The following is a 13,075-nucleotide window of genomic DNA, read 5'->3' on the forward strand; positions in this document are numbered from 1 at the left end:
TATTATTCAATGATAGAAAGTACTTGTGAAGTACTAACCTGCTATGACATAGATAAAACTACAGGGTGTCCCTAATAATGCATATGTACCTTAACAGCTGATAGCTCAATTTTGAAAATGAAATGTATTTTAATAAACACTGCTTTTATAATTGTTCAAAGTGTGTGTATCATTTTTTGGCACATTATATATTTTGCTATATGAGAGAAGCCAGTCACAAAAGGCACATTCTATATAATAAAAGGCTAATATGCAAATAGACCGAACAGCGGAACAACTGGAACAACTGAACATCCAGTCGCTATGATGTGTGCTGACCATCAGGGGGCGAGTGCGGAAGATGGCAGGCATTGGCCATGGTGGGATGGTGGTGCAGGTGAGCGGGGGTGCCAGTCCAAGGGGGGATGCCAATCACTGTTATTGGGGTGAGCCTCTGGTGGTTATTGAAAATTCTTTGCTCCCCCGCGCTGTGGTCCCACCTGGTGCTTGCACCTACTGCCAGAGACGGCCCTGCTCACACCCGTTGCTAGCGCCAGGGTCACCATTTGCACCCACTGCCAGCACTGGTCCCGCTCGCACCCACTGCCAATGCCCAGTGCTGGTACCAATCACTCAGCACCATCAGCGGGTGCGAGCGGCAGCTGCCAGCCCTGATCACCCCTAAGGGCTTCTCCACCTCCCCTTGCTCCTGACAGGCAATCGGGGCAGCAGCCGCCCATGAGCTGATAGAGCCGGCCCCACTTTCACCTGCTACTGACACCGACCACAATTGCTCCGCACCATCAGTGGGTGAGAGTGGGGCCAGCGCCATCAGTGTGTGGGAGCGGCTGCAGTGGGAGCGGGGCTGCCATCAGACGGGACCAGGGGCCGTAGCAGGAGGGGCCAGGCAGGGGCACAGAGGATGGGCCGAGACCCGCCCCTGTATCTACCGCAGCCTTGTGGCTTACAGTTCCTTTCAAGGTGCACAAATTTGTGCACCGGGCCTCTAGTATTTTATAATTATACTAGGGGCCCGGTGCATGGAATTTGTGCATGGGAGGGGGAGGATCACCTCAGCTCAGCCTGCACCCTCTCCAATCCAGGACTCCTCGGGGGATGTCTGACTGCTGGTTTAGGCTCAATCCTGGGGATCAGGCCTAAACCGGCAGTTGGACATCCCTCTCATAATCCTGGACTTCTGGCTCCTCACCGTTCACCTGACTGCCTGCCTGATTGCCCCTAACTCCCCCCCCTGCCAGCCTGATCACCCCTAACTGCCTCTGCCTGCTGGCCTGATCGCCCCCAACTCCCCCTGCCAACCTGGTCACCCCTAACTGTCCCCCCTGCCAGCCTGGTTGCCCCTAACTGCCCCCCTCTGCCGGCCTGGTTGCCCCTAACTGCCCCCCACCAGCCTGGTTACCCCCAACTGCCCCCCCCCCCCACCAGCCTGGACGCCCCACGCAGCCTGCTGTTCAGTTGTTTGGTCACTCCTCACTGCCCGTCCCCCCCCCCCCCCGCCACCAACCTGGTCACCCCACACAGCCTGCTGTTCAGTCGTTTGGTCATCCCTCACTAACCCCCCTGCTGGCCTGGTCACCCCATGCAGCCTGTTGGTCATCTGTCTGGTTGTTTCAGTTGCGACAGTCACTTAGGCTTTTATATATATAGACTAGTGGCCTGGTGAACGAAATTTGTGCATGGGGGGCGGGGGGTGTCCCTCAGCCCGGCCTGCACCCTCTCCAATCTAGGACCCTCGGGCCTGCATCCCTCTCGCAATCCGGAACGACTGGCTCCTAACCACTCACCTGCCTGCCTGCCTGATCACCCCTAACAACTCTGCTTGCCGGCCTGATCAACCCCAACTGCCCCCCCTTCTGGCCTGATCACCCATAACTTCCCACCCCTGCCAACTGATTGCCCCCAACTGCCCCTGTCAGCCTGCTCACCCCAACTGCCCCCCATGCTGGCCTGCTCACCTCCAACTGCCGCCCTCCCCCCCCCCCCCCCCGCTGGCCTGATCACCCCTAACCACCGCTGCCTCGGCCCCGCCACCATGGCTTTGTCCAGAAGGATGTCCGGAAGGTCTCCGGTCTAATTAGCATATTACTCTTTCATTAATATAGACTAGATGTCCAGTGCATGAAATTCATGCACTGGAAGGGTGTCATTCAGCCCAGCCTACACCCTCTCCAATCTGGGACCCTTTGGGGGATATCTGACTGCCCACAGGGATCGGGCCTAAACCAGCAGTTGGATATCCCTCTCACAATCTGGGACTGCTGGCTCCTAACCACTCGCCTGCCTGCCTGATTGCCCCCTAACAGCTCCCCTGCTGGCTTGATTGACGCCTAACTGCTCCCCTGCCAGCCTGATCACCCCCAACTGCCCTCCCCTGCTGGCCTGGTCACCCCCAACTGCCCTCCCCTGCTGGCCTGGTCACCCCAACTGCCCTCCCCTGCAGGCCTGGTCTCCCCCCAACTGCCCTCCCCTGCAGGCCATCTTGTGACAATGTGGGGGCATCCATCTTGTGATTACTTGGGGGTGGCCATCTTTTGGCGGCCATCTTGTGACAACGTGGGGGCGGCCATCTTGTGATGACCTGAGGGTGTCGTGCGAGGGCGCAAGGGTCACCTAGGCTTTTATTAGTATAGATTAAAGTCCAGAGTAGGCAAATCTATACAGGTGGAAAGTAGATTAGTGGTTGCAGGTGTGGAACAAGAAGAGAATGTGAAGTGACTGCTAATGGGTATGAGCTTTCTTCTTGGGGATGATGAAAATGTTCTGAAATCATATAGTGGTGATAGTTGTACAACTCTCTAAATATACTAAAACTACTAAATTGAACAACTTAAACTGATGGCTTTCATGGTATGTGAATTTTATCTCAATAAATCTGGTTTTCTTGTTTGTTTATATTTTAAAGAAGCATTCAATTTTCTGGAACCCCAGGAAATCATCAGATAAGTAACTCAAGAAAATTTCTGTTTCTAGATTTAAGGAGCCCACCAAGTGCCCAGGACAATGTGTTAGGAGTGCGATTCGATTTACCCTCCCTATAATTAATATTAGCCTGTTACTGTTTCATGGATACAGGCAGAAGATACAAGACTCCTGAGTCAGAGATAAAGGACTTTGTTACTTAAGGAAGAGCAAGCAGAATAAGTGTCAGCAGTCATGTCAGTTCCCTGTCCCCTAGTCCCATGGGGGTGACATGTAGGAGCCTATCTGGGTGCTGCACATGCAGCTGAGGAGCACTGAGCTTGAGGAACCCTCTGCTTTTATGGGAAGCAATAAAAAGCCCCACTCTTTTTTGTGGATAGAGATGTTTCTATCCCTCAAGGTTGCTCACTGCAAACAGAACTTTCAGAAAGGTGATCATTCAAGGGTGGTCAGGGTCTTGCATTCTTGGCCTACTCTGCCAGGTCTGTAGGAACACAGGGACCCATGGAGAAGTTTCCTGATAAACGGATAATAACAAGGCACCTGGCTGTGAAATTTTAAGACACTTGGGACAAAGAAAAGATAACACAATCTACGAGAGAGGAAAGGAAACAAACAAATAATATATAATATTGGATTTCTCAACAATAACTTTGAAAACTAGAAGAAAATTGAGCAATGTCTCATAATTTTTGAGGGAAAGTAATTTCCAAATTAGAATTTTATATCTAATCAAGTTATTAACACTTAAGAAAAAATAAAGGCATTTTCTGAAATTCAATCCTCACACAATTTACCTCTCATGCATCCTTATTGAAGAATGTATTCTATCACAATGAAGAAGGTATGGGGTCCATGAAATAAAGGATCTAACCCAAGGTGGGCAAACTTTTTGACTCGAGGGCCACAATGGGTTCTTAAACTGGACCGGAGGGCCGGAACAAAAGCATGGATGGAGTGTTTGTGTGAACTAATATAAATTCAAAGTAAAGGAGCGGAGGGGAGAGCAAGAGAACCTGATAGAACAGCCGGATCCGGCCCGCGGGCCATAGTTTGCCCACGGCTGAATTCTAACCCAAAAGAGAAGCAGAGAGAAGGCCAGGAGTAGGGTGAAAAGAGACCATGACAAGATAAAGGTGCACTAGGGGAACACTGGAGCAGGTAAAAAGGTTCTAGGAGACATTTATTTAAGAAAATGAAATGGGTAAAATATGCAATAAATTTTAAGACACTGCGATTTTAATATATTGAAATATCGGTTATTGAAAGAATTACACAATTTAGAGAGCATGGGATTATATAAGTGTGAAGTATATAAAAAAGAAGACAAACTAAAAACAAAGAGGTATTTAGTAGCAAGAGAGAAAAAAGGATTTCAGGGGAGAAAAGTAATCACATTATATGGAGTGGATGCTACAGTGTGATACCCAGATTATCGGCCATCATACCTCAATCCAAGTCAGAATCTCCCATTAGCTGGGAGTACTGCCTGCTGGAAGCTGACAGCTGCATCTTTCTGGAACTTGCCATCAGCCTAAGGGAGCCCTACACCCAAGGTGTAACCTCCTCCCCAGAGACACTAGTAGACCGCATCCCATGACTGGTCCAGGTGGTAGTACAAAGGCCCACCCAAACTCCAATTCTGGGTAACTCTGCAGGGTTATCCCAGCTCAGAGCTTCCCGAGGGACCAGCTGTAGCTTTCCTGTGACTTTCCCAGCCCAACTTCTCCCTCTGTTCAATCCTACATCTCCCTGTGTTCCAGGTTGACTTCCCAAAAACACCGGGCACAAATCTCTGCCTACGATCTGGAGATCTGACCTCAGCATCCTGGAGATCTGACCTCTGCTAGCACACTATCTGGCTAAGCTATGCAGACAACACACATGATCATAATGTAAACAGCGGTTATTAATCTGACTGAAATTACAACCTAATTACACTGAGAGGGTATAGAATGGGAAGAGCCCACATGTGGTGAGGTGGAGAGAGAGGATGATGAAAGAGGGTTATGTCCTCATCTTCAACAGAAAATACGCATAACTGGAAAACCCAGGAGTGACAATGGAAGCATTATTTAGCAATAATATGGTAAATATAAAAAGAATAGCTAAAACAGTTGGGGGGAAGAAACATTGTGGGGAGGGGCAACGTTTATTGAACTATTTGACTCTATAAATATATGCATGCAAAGCTTGGACTAAATAGTAAAAGTTAATTTTAAAAAGAATGTAAAAAACTACCCCAACAGTTCAGGTTCTCAAAAATGGAATCCTTCTGCACAGTTATTGTCAATGGTTGGCTCCTCCCATTTCTATTCAAAACTAACAAAAAAGGGTAACAACTCCTTGTTGTCTTTTCAGGAACTTTGCATAAATGAGAGAGCAAAATGTTGCTCAAGTGGGGAGGTTCTAGATTTTAGCTAGCCTTGTTACCACCTACCACTCTCAGAAGGATGGTAGGTGGTAACAAGGCTACCAAAAAGGGGCCAAAAGTGGCAGGAAAGGAGCTTCAAGCTTTTCCCACGCTGCACATTCTCCAGCTCTTATTTAAGGAGGGAGAAAGTGCAGGTGAGAAGAGAGAAGAGATTCTGTGAATAAATATGCAAGGCTATTGAACACTTGGAGAACGGATAACGTCTGTGCTTATTTTTGAATCCATTCAACTTCACAGGTTCACTCCAAGTTTAGCACCAAAGCCCTCATTTCCTAGAGCTAAGTTCCATGTTTTTCGTAGAATATACTATGACCCTTTTCATGAAAAGCAGCCTCGTAAACGCAGCTCATAAAACTCCGATGTGGCAGGGTTGCTTACCCAACACATGCTGATGAGTGAAATGTAAAGGAATTTAAAAAATGTGGATGCAGTGTCTTAAGAGCACATGCAGGGTTTAGGTCACGTGAAAAGGGGGTGCCCAAAGCCCAAGCAGTGCACATGGAGCTGGCGACATTTGGTCAGAGTGAATGAAAAGTCCAGGGGCGGTGGAGCCAGAGCAGCGCTGGGCTTGACCTCAGTGGCTGCATTATCTGTGAGGTGTACCTCCTATTTAAGACAAAGGGTCCGCCTGCCCTTAAACTCTACATTCTGGACTGGACGCTGATGATTATTAGTTAAAGTGCTTTTCCCCAGACTGCATTTTCCAGGACAAAGATATGGAAAATAAAATGAGGAGAATGCTTCTGAGAGCCCAGACTGCTCTGGAATATGAAAACTATTCTGAGGAAGTCCGAAGAGGGGCGAGACTGTCTACTTCTAGCCTTTCCTGTTCTAAAAAGAAAATTGTATTGGCCACATCCCATTATTAAAACTTAAATGCAAAACCATATAGGTTAACAATTGCCTAAAATCCTAACCTTCTATCCAACACTCCAACTGTGTAATTAACATGTAGTCAGATGCAGCACCCTACTGAATCCTACTTCACCGATAGTCTTAACAGGCTGGGGGAGCTGGGTGAGAAATCATGGACAAAAATGTCTTTTTAAAAAACTCTGAAAATTCATTGGCTCAGTGTTCCAGAGATATTAAATTCCTCTTAGCACTGCTCACACTTAAACAGTTATATTCTGTAACACTCTAATGCAGTGGTTCTCAAACTTTAATGTCCTCAGAATCATCTGGTGGTCTTATGAGAACACCGACTGACGGATTCCATCCCTAGAGTCTGCTTCATAGGGCTGGGGTGGAGCCCCAAGTCTGCATTTCCAACAAGGTCCGAGGTGACGCCAAAGCTATTGGTCCAGGAACCAACCTTTGAGAACCACTGCTTAACTGAAACAGGATGGGGAAAGGAGACCTACCCAGCAACCAGATCACTAGCTGACACCTGGGAATGCATCACCAAAGCTGACATAAAACATGATTTTTGGCTAACTAAATAAAAGGTTACAGACTCCCTGGATCAGAGCGCAGCCTCATCTGTGTGTCCTGCACGTGGCTGCCTCCTCTGCCACAGCCACAGCTGCAACCATGCTCCCCACCCTCGCGGACCCAAAGCAGCTGCAGTTGCAGCTCTTGCCCCTGAAGGGACTCAGCTGGCGGACAAGGAGAACAGGCCCCCAGCCTCAGTGGCACCCGTGAGCTGGCCAGTGAGACCACCCAGATCTGCCCTGGGCATTCAGGATGAACCACTGCTGAGAGAAAACCCCTGCCATGTCATCTTTCCCATGGAACACCATGACATCTGGCAGATGTATACGAAAGCCGAGGCTTCCTGTGGACAGCTGAGGAGGTGGACCTTTCCAAGGACCTCCAGTACTGGGAAGCCCTGAAGCCCCAGGAGAGATACCATATTTTTCTGTGTATAAGAAGCCCCCATGTATAAGATGCCCCCCACTTTTCCAACCCACAATTAAGAAATCAATATTTTGCTGGTTTTCCTCTTTTTTTAAAAAATATATATATATTTTATTGATTTTTTACAGAGAGGACGGGAGAGGGATAGAGAGTCAGAAACATCGATCAGCTGCCTCCTGCATGCCCCCTACTGGGGATGTGCCTGCAACCAAGGTACTTGCCCTTGACTGGAATCGAACCTGGGACCTTTCAGTTCGCAGGCTGATGCTCTATCCACTGAGCCAAACCGGTTAGGGCCGGTTTTCCTCTTAAGGCCTTCTTTTTTGTCATCTTAAGGAGTTGTTCTTCCTGTTTTCTCCACTGTCTGATCATACACTCTGTGGGAGGAGGTCCAAATTGTCTCTCTGCAGCTCTATTTCCATGTCTTTTGCATAGCTGATTACATTCAGTTTGAATTTTGCAGAGTAAGACAATCGCTTACCGGTATTTATCTTTTTATTTCTTGACATCTTTATGGGCTCAGAATGCTCAGGTCCCTGTTGCATCTGCGCACCCTCCACCTCCACCTCCACCTCCACCTCCACCTCCACCTCCAGCATCAGCTGACATCAATAACAATAAAGCTCATGACTGGAGGAAGCCTGTTTGACAAGTACTGTTGAAGAATGAATTAATATTAGCCTGTTACTATAATTTACTTACCCGAGCAGCTACCTCCTTGGAAGACTTCCTTGTATAAGACGCCCCTCGATTTTTAGTCTAACGATTTTAGAAAAAAATAGTGTCTTATGCACAGAAAAATACAATTCTTTATTTTGCAAGCCAGGCTTTCTTTGCAGCAAGCGAAGGCATAGTAAATGAAAACTTGGTGGAGCGCTTTAGCCAAGAAGTTCAGATCACCGAAGTCCGCTGATTCTACAGCTTTCAAATTACCATGGAAAACATACATTCTGAAATGTATAGTCTCCTCATTGACACTTACATTAAAGATTCCAAGGAAAGGGATTTTCTTTTCAATGCCATTGAGACCATGTCTTGTGCCAAGAGGAAGGCAGACTGGGCCTTGCGTTGGATCGAGGACCAAGAGGCCACCTGTGGAGAAAGTGTTGTGGTTTTTGCCGCAGCTGGAAGGAATCTTCTTTTCTGGTTCTTTTGCATTGATATTCTGGCTCAAGAAATGAGGACTGATGCCTGGCCTCACATTCTCCAACGAACTTATTAGCAGAGATAAGGGTTTGCATTGTGACTCTGCCTGCCTAGTGTTTAAACACCAGCTACACAAACCTTCCAAGCAGTGAGTGAAAGAAATAATCACCAATGCTGTTAGGCTAGAGCAGGAGTTCCTCACAGAGGCCTTGCCAGGGAAGCTCATCGGGATGAGTTGTACTTTAATGAAGCGGTGCATTGAATTCATGGCTGACAGACTCATGCTGGAGTTGGGTTTTAGTAAGGCATTCTGAGTAGAAAATCCACTTGACTTCATGGAGAATATTTCCCTAGAAGGGAGGATGAACTTCTTTGAGAAGAGAGTAGGTGAGTATCAGAGGATGGGAGTGATGTCAAGTCGGACAGAGAACTCTTTTACCTTGGATGCTGACTTCTAAACAAACTGAAGCTCTGCTCTTACTTTGCTGATCTTTTTTTTTCTCCTCAAATGAAAAATTAACTACTTGAAGTCTTATCAACTAGCTACACTATTAACATTCATTAATGTCATCTTTAAACTGTGTAGCTACCCCAACATGAGTCCTGTTTGTTAATGATGCGAGTGGTCTCCACTAGAAGGAAAGCATAGACAAAGCTTCTCAGAGTCTTTGAAAGATCCTGTCCATGCTTGGCTGTTACACGCAGGCTGGCTGTCCATGACTTCAGTGTGGATGGGCCAGTCTGGTCAGCAGGTTACGACCACAAGGCCATTGAAAGATGACAGCTTTGCTCTTCAAAATTTACTTAGCTGTACATAAAATTGGCACTTTACACATAAACATAGTTCGCATTATCTACATAAAGGCCCTATTTAACCTAACTTGGTTAGTTGGTACAACAAATGCAGAGTGTTCTGTTGACCGCTAATGAGAGCCAACTCAATTTACCAGGTGACCAAGATAAGTTAAACTGTAATCTAAGCATGTTGTTTCTATTCTTTATTTTCTTTAATGATCTGAGGTGCCTTTTCATCAACTTTAAATTCAATACTGTGCATACCTGAGTAGTAGCCAGTTGTCTCCACATAGGAGGTGGGTTGTTTTGTATTCTGTAGCCCAGGTCCAATATCATGGGATAAAAGGTAAAGGGGAAGGAACTTCTAACTTAAATCGTTAGGCACTGAAGTGTGGTCTGTGCTTACTGCTGGTAACCTGGGTGTGTGTGGCTATTGGTATCATTTTACTTCCCAAACTGCATTTTCCCCAACTTCAGTGAGTATGAACCATCCTTGAAGACTCTTAATAGCTGGGATCTAGGACAGGACTGTAAAATGATTTCAAATTATCTTTGAATGATGTGACCCAGCTAAGATCTTGCTCATATTAAGTGGTAAGACCAGGGCTGAAATTGTCTTTCCAAAAATTGTTTTTAATCTGATTTTGTTTCAGAAGCAGTACAAACTAATATATACACAGCAGTCCTTTGGCCCCATTTGTTAACATGCGTTGCATGTCAGTTGACCACTGGCCTGTACTATTGTCAGTTTTCATTTATTGTATAAATGGTCAAATCATCCATTTAAAAATTTCTGGAACATGTGACCCTTTTCTATCTTTTAAGTTATTGTTAACTGACGTTAATACAGATTCTGTGGTCCTCACACTTGTGCAACACAAAAATAAATGCTTTGCCACAAACAAACAAACAAACAAACAGTTACTGTTTTATGCAAGCAAGCTAGCCCGTCAAGGGTGCAAGAAGCCCTGAAAGTAAGTTCTCTTCTGAGCTGTCAGGTATGGTCCACACTGTGCAGAAAGCAGAAAGGGAAAAGGAACTTCTCGTTATCATCTGCATTTGGATTTGTCTGCCTAACCTATTCTCACCTTTTACAGTTTTTATATTCTTACTGTTTATTGAGCACTTACTATATGCTGTGGCATGCCCACAGAGGGCATGGAAGCACATGTCCTTTACCCCATACATTTCTTTCATCTGGATGTTCCTTTACGGTAAACTGGTAATAGTAAGTAAACTGTTTTCCTGAGTTCTATGAATCATTCAGGCAAATTATTGGAAACCTTCTGGGAACCTCCATTCTTCAGTGAAGCTGGGACAGAAGTGTGATTAACGTGGGGACTCACTACTTGGAAATAGTGTCAAACCTGGGGGGCCGTCTTGTGAGACTTAGCCTTTAAACTGTAGGGTCTGCACAAACTCTGATTAGTTAGTGTCAGAACTGAATTAAAGTGTAGTATACCCAGTTGGTGTTTACCAAGATTTAGAGAATTGCCTGGTGAAGAAAACTCATACATTTGATGTCAGAAATGTGAGTAGAAACAGATCTTCCCAATTGCCTTCTCCTCATGGCTGCCAGCTTCCAACGAGGAGGATCTAACCCTCTGCTGGTTGATGCCAGGTCCTCTGCTGGGTCGCCAACCACTGGTGCACCTTTCTACAGCATAGCCCAATTTTCTCAAGGACAGTTCTGTCAGTGGCAGCAAGCATTCAGGAAACCTCCTTTACTCCCTAAATCTACTGTGCCAGCAGGTTGTGTCATCTGGATTCTTCCCTTCCTATTCACTCCTCCTGCCAAACCCTACCCAAGCCTTCTACAGCCTGTACCAGAAGGACTACACAATCTTCTGCTGGTCTCCCCAATTCAGGCTCCCTGTCATATCCCATTTATCCAGCTCAAGCTATATTATCCTCAAACCTTCCTTCTTTGGTCACCCCCTCTCTCAAGAACCTGTCATATCTTCTACTCCTTTCCCACCACTCCATCCCTCCCCCAAATGCCCCATGCCCCTTTCTACCACCATGGCTTTGCACACACTATTCACCTTGGCTGGAATGCCCCACATTCTATTCTCTGCCTAAAAAAATTCCACCTGACCTTCCAAATGTGGCTCAGCCCGCCTGCTCCTGGAAGCTTCCCCTGACCATACTCAGCCCCACTGATCTTGCTACCTCTATTCTACATAGAATGTCACACCTGTAAAGAACCTATTACCTACCCTAACTGGTTTGGCTCAGTGGATAGAGCGTCGGCCTGCAGACTCAAGGGTCCCAGGTTCGATTCCGGTCAAGGGTATGTACCTTGGTTACTGGCACATACCCAGTAGGGGGTGTGCAGGAGGCAGCTGATCGATGTTTCTAATTCTCTATCCCTCTCCCTTCCTCTCTGTAAAAAAATCAATAAAATATAAACCTATTACCTAATTCTGTCATTTTACATATAGGAAACTGAAGCTTAGAAAAATGGAGAGATTTGCCTAGACTTAGGCTGTTTGTCAATGATCTCACCATACTCAAGATGCACAGGGATTTCCTAAATTAATAATAATAATACCTAACATGGCTAGAGTGCTTGCAATGTACCAAGTACTATCTGAGACACTGCATAGGTATTATTCCAGATTGTCCTTACAACTCAGTGAAATGGACATTATTATTACCTCATTTTACAGATGAGAAGCCTAAGGCTTAGAGAGGTTAAGTAACTTGCTAAAAGTCACACCACTGGAAAGTGGTAGAGCCAACAGGACTGAAATCCAGGTTTGACTCAGAAGCTAATCTTTTTCTTGGTGCCTTACTGAACTATTAATTCTTTAATCTGAGCACATATTGCCTAAGTAGAAATTCACCTCCTTCAGGTCAAGGACAGTACTTGGCATGGTATCACATATGAAGCAATACTTGTTCATTCACCCAAAAACCATTAGGCACAGTGCCATCATTGTGCCAGGATCTAGGTTTAAGTAAGTTAATAGGATAGTCTCTACCCTCATGAGGCAATCAGCATTTATTCATTTTATGAATTCATTTACTCAGCAAAAACTTATTGAGAGTCTACCTCACTCCAGGTACTACAGTTAAGTATTGAGGAAATGATACGAAAAAGAGACCAGGTCCTTGACTTCACGTAACTACAATCTCATGGGGAAGACAAGTGTTAATTAAGTATTTACACAAATAAATACGAAATTTTAACTGTGAAGGATAAGTAGGAGTTTACTGTGTGAAGGGGAGGGGAGGAGAGCAGAGCATTCAAGGCAGAGGAATACCAAAGGCCACACCCAAAGGCCAGGAACATGCCCATCAAGAGGCTAAGAGACATTCTGCATGGCTGAAGTACAGAGTGGGGGAGATGATATGAGATGAGGCTGCAGGGTCAGCCAGCAGCCCAGATCAGGTATGACCACTGTACTTGTGGAAAGAATGAGCATATCTGTCTAGAGCTCTATGAAGTGCCTCAGCTTGCATTCCTTGTACTTTTCTGGAGAGCAGAACATGGAACAACCACAGTTTCCCATCTGGAGAAAGTTCCTAGACATGTAGTTTCATGGGAATTGGCTAAGCCAACTTTATCTAAGTTACCCAAACTTTTTCTGCAATGTTTCTTTTTTCTCTCACGGTAAATCTAATGATGAAACGTTTCTGGAAACAAACACTGTTCTGGAAAACCACAGTGCTGTTAAAAACCCTTCAAGCTGTGTGACATGTAGTGTTACATCCTAAAATTTTACATTTACTAAAAAATGAGTGGTTCTGCCAGTAGAAAGCCAGCTTGGCCAATAGTTAGGGAAGCAGCTTGACAGCTTCAGTAGACGCAGAGCCATAACCAGCTCTCACAGCTGGGAAAACAGGTCTTTCTCGAGCAAATGTGGACTTATTAAAATGTGGAATACATACACATCCTCCAGAAAAATGACGTGG

At 45.7% G+C, this 13,075-nt stretch overlaps 1 protein-coding gene and 1 pseudogene across 2 annotated transcripts in view; one reads left to right on the forward strand and one right to left on the reverse strand.

The window, feature by feature from the left end:
- THSD4 (thrombospondin type 1 domain containing 4) overlaps nucleotides 1-13,075 on the reverse strand; it is a gene marked incomplete at both ends in the record, with an annotated part of 709,334 nt that overhangs the window by 414,347 nt on the left and 281,912 nt on the right. The gene's annotated exons all lie outside the window — the stretch shown is intronic.
- On the forward strand, nucleotides 6,905-8,817 carry LOC308250344 (ribonucleoside-diphosphate reductase subunit M2-like; annotated as a pseudogene). Its single transcript has 2 exons — nucleotides 6,905-7,223; nucleotides 8,040-8,817. The product of its transcript is annotated as a ribonucleoside-diphosphate reductase subunit M2-like (transcript).

Source organism: Plecotus auritus (assembly GCF_963455305.1).
Source record: "Plecotus auritus genome assembly, chromosome: 1".
NCBI classification, from domain to species: domain Eukaryota; kingdom Metazoa; phylum Chordata; class Mammalia; order Chiroptera; family Vespertilionidae; genus Plecotus; species Plecotus auritus.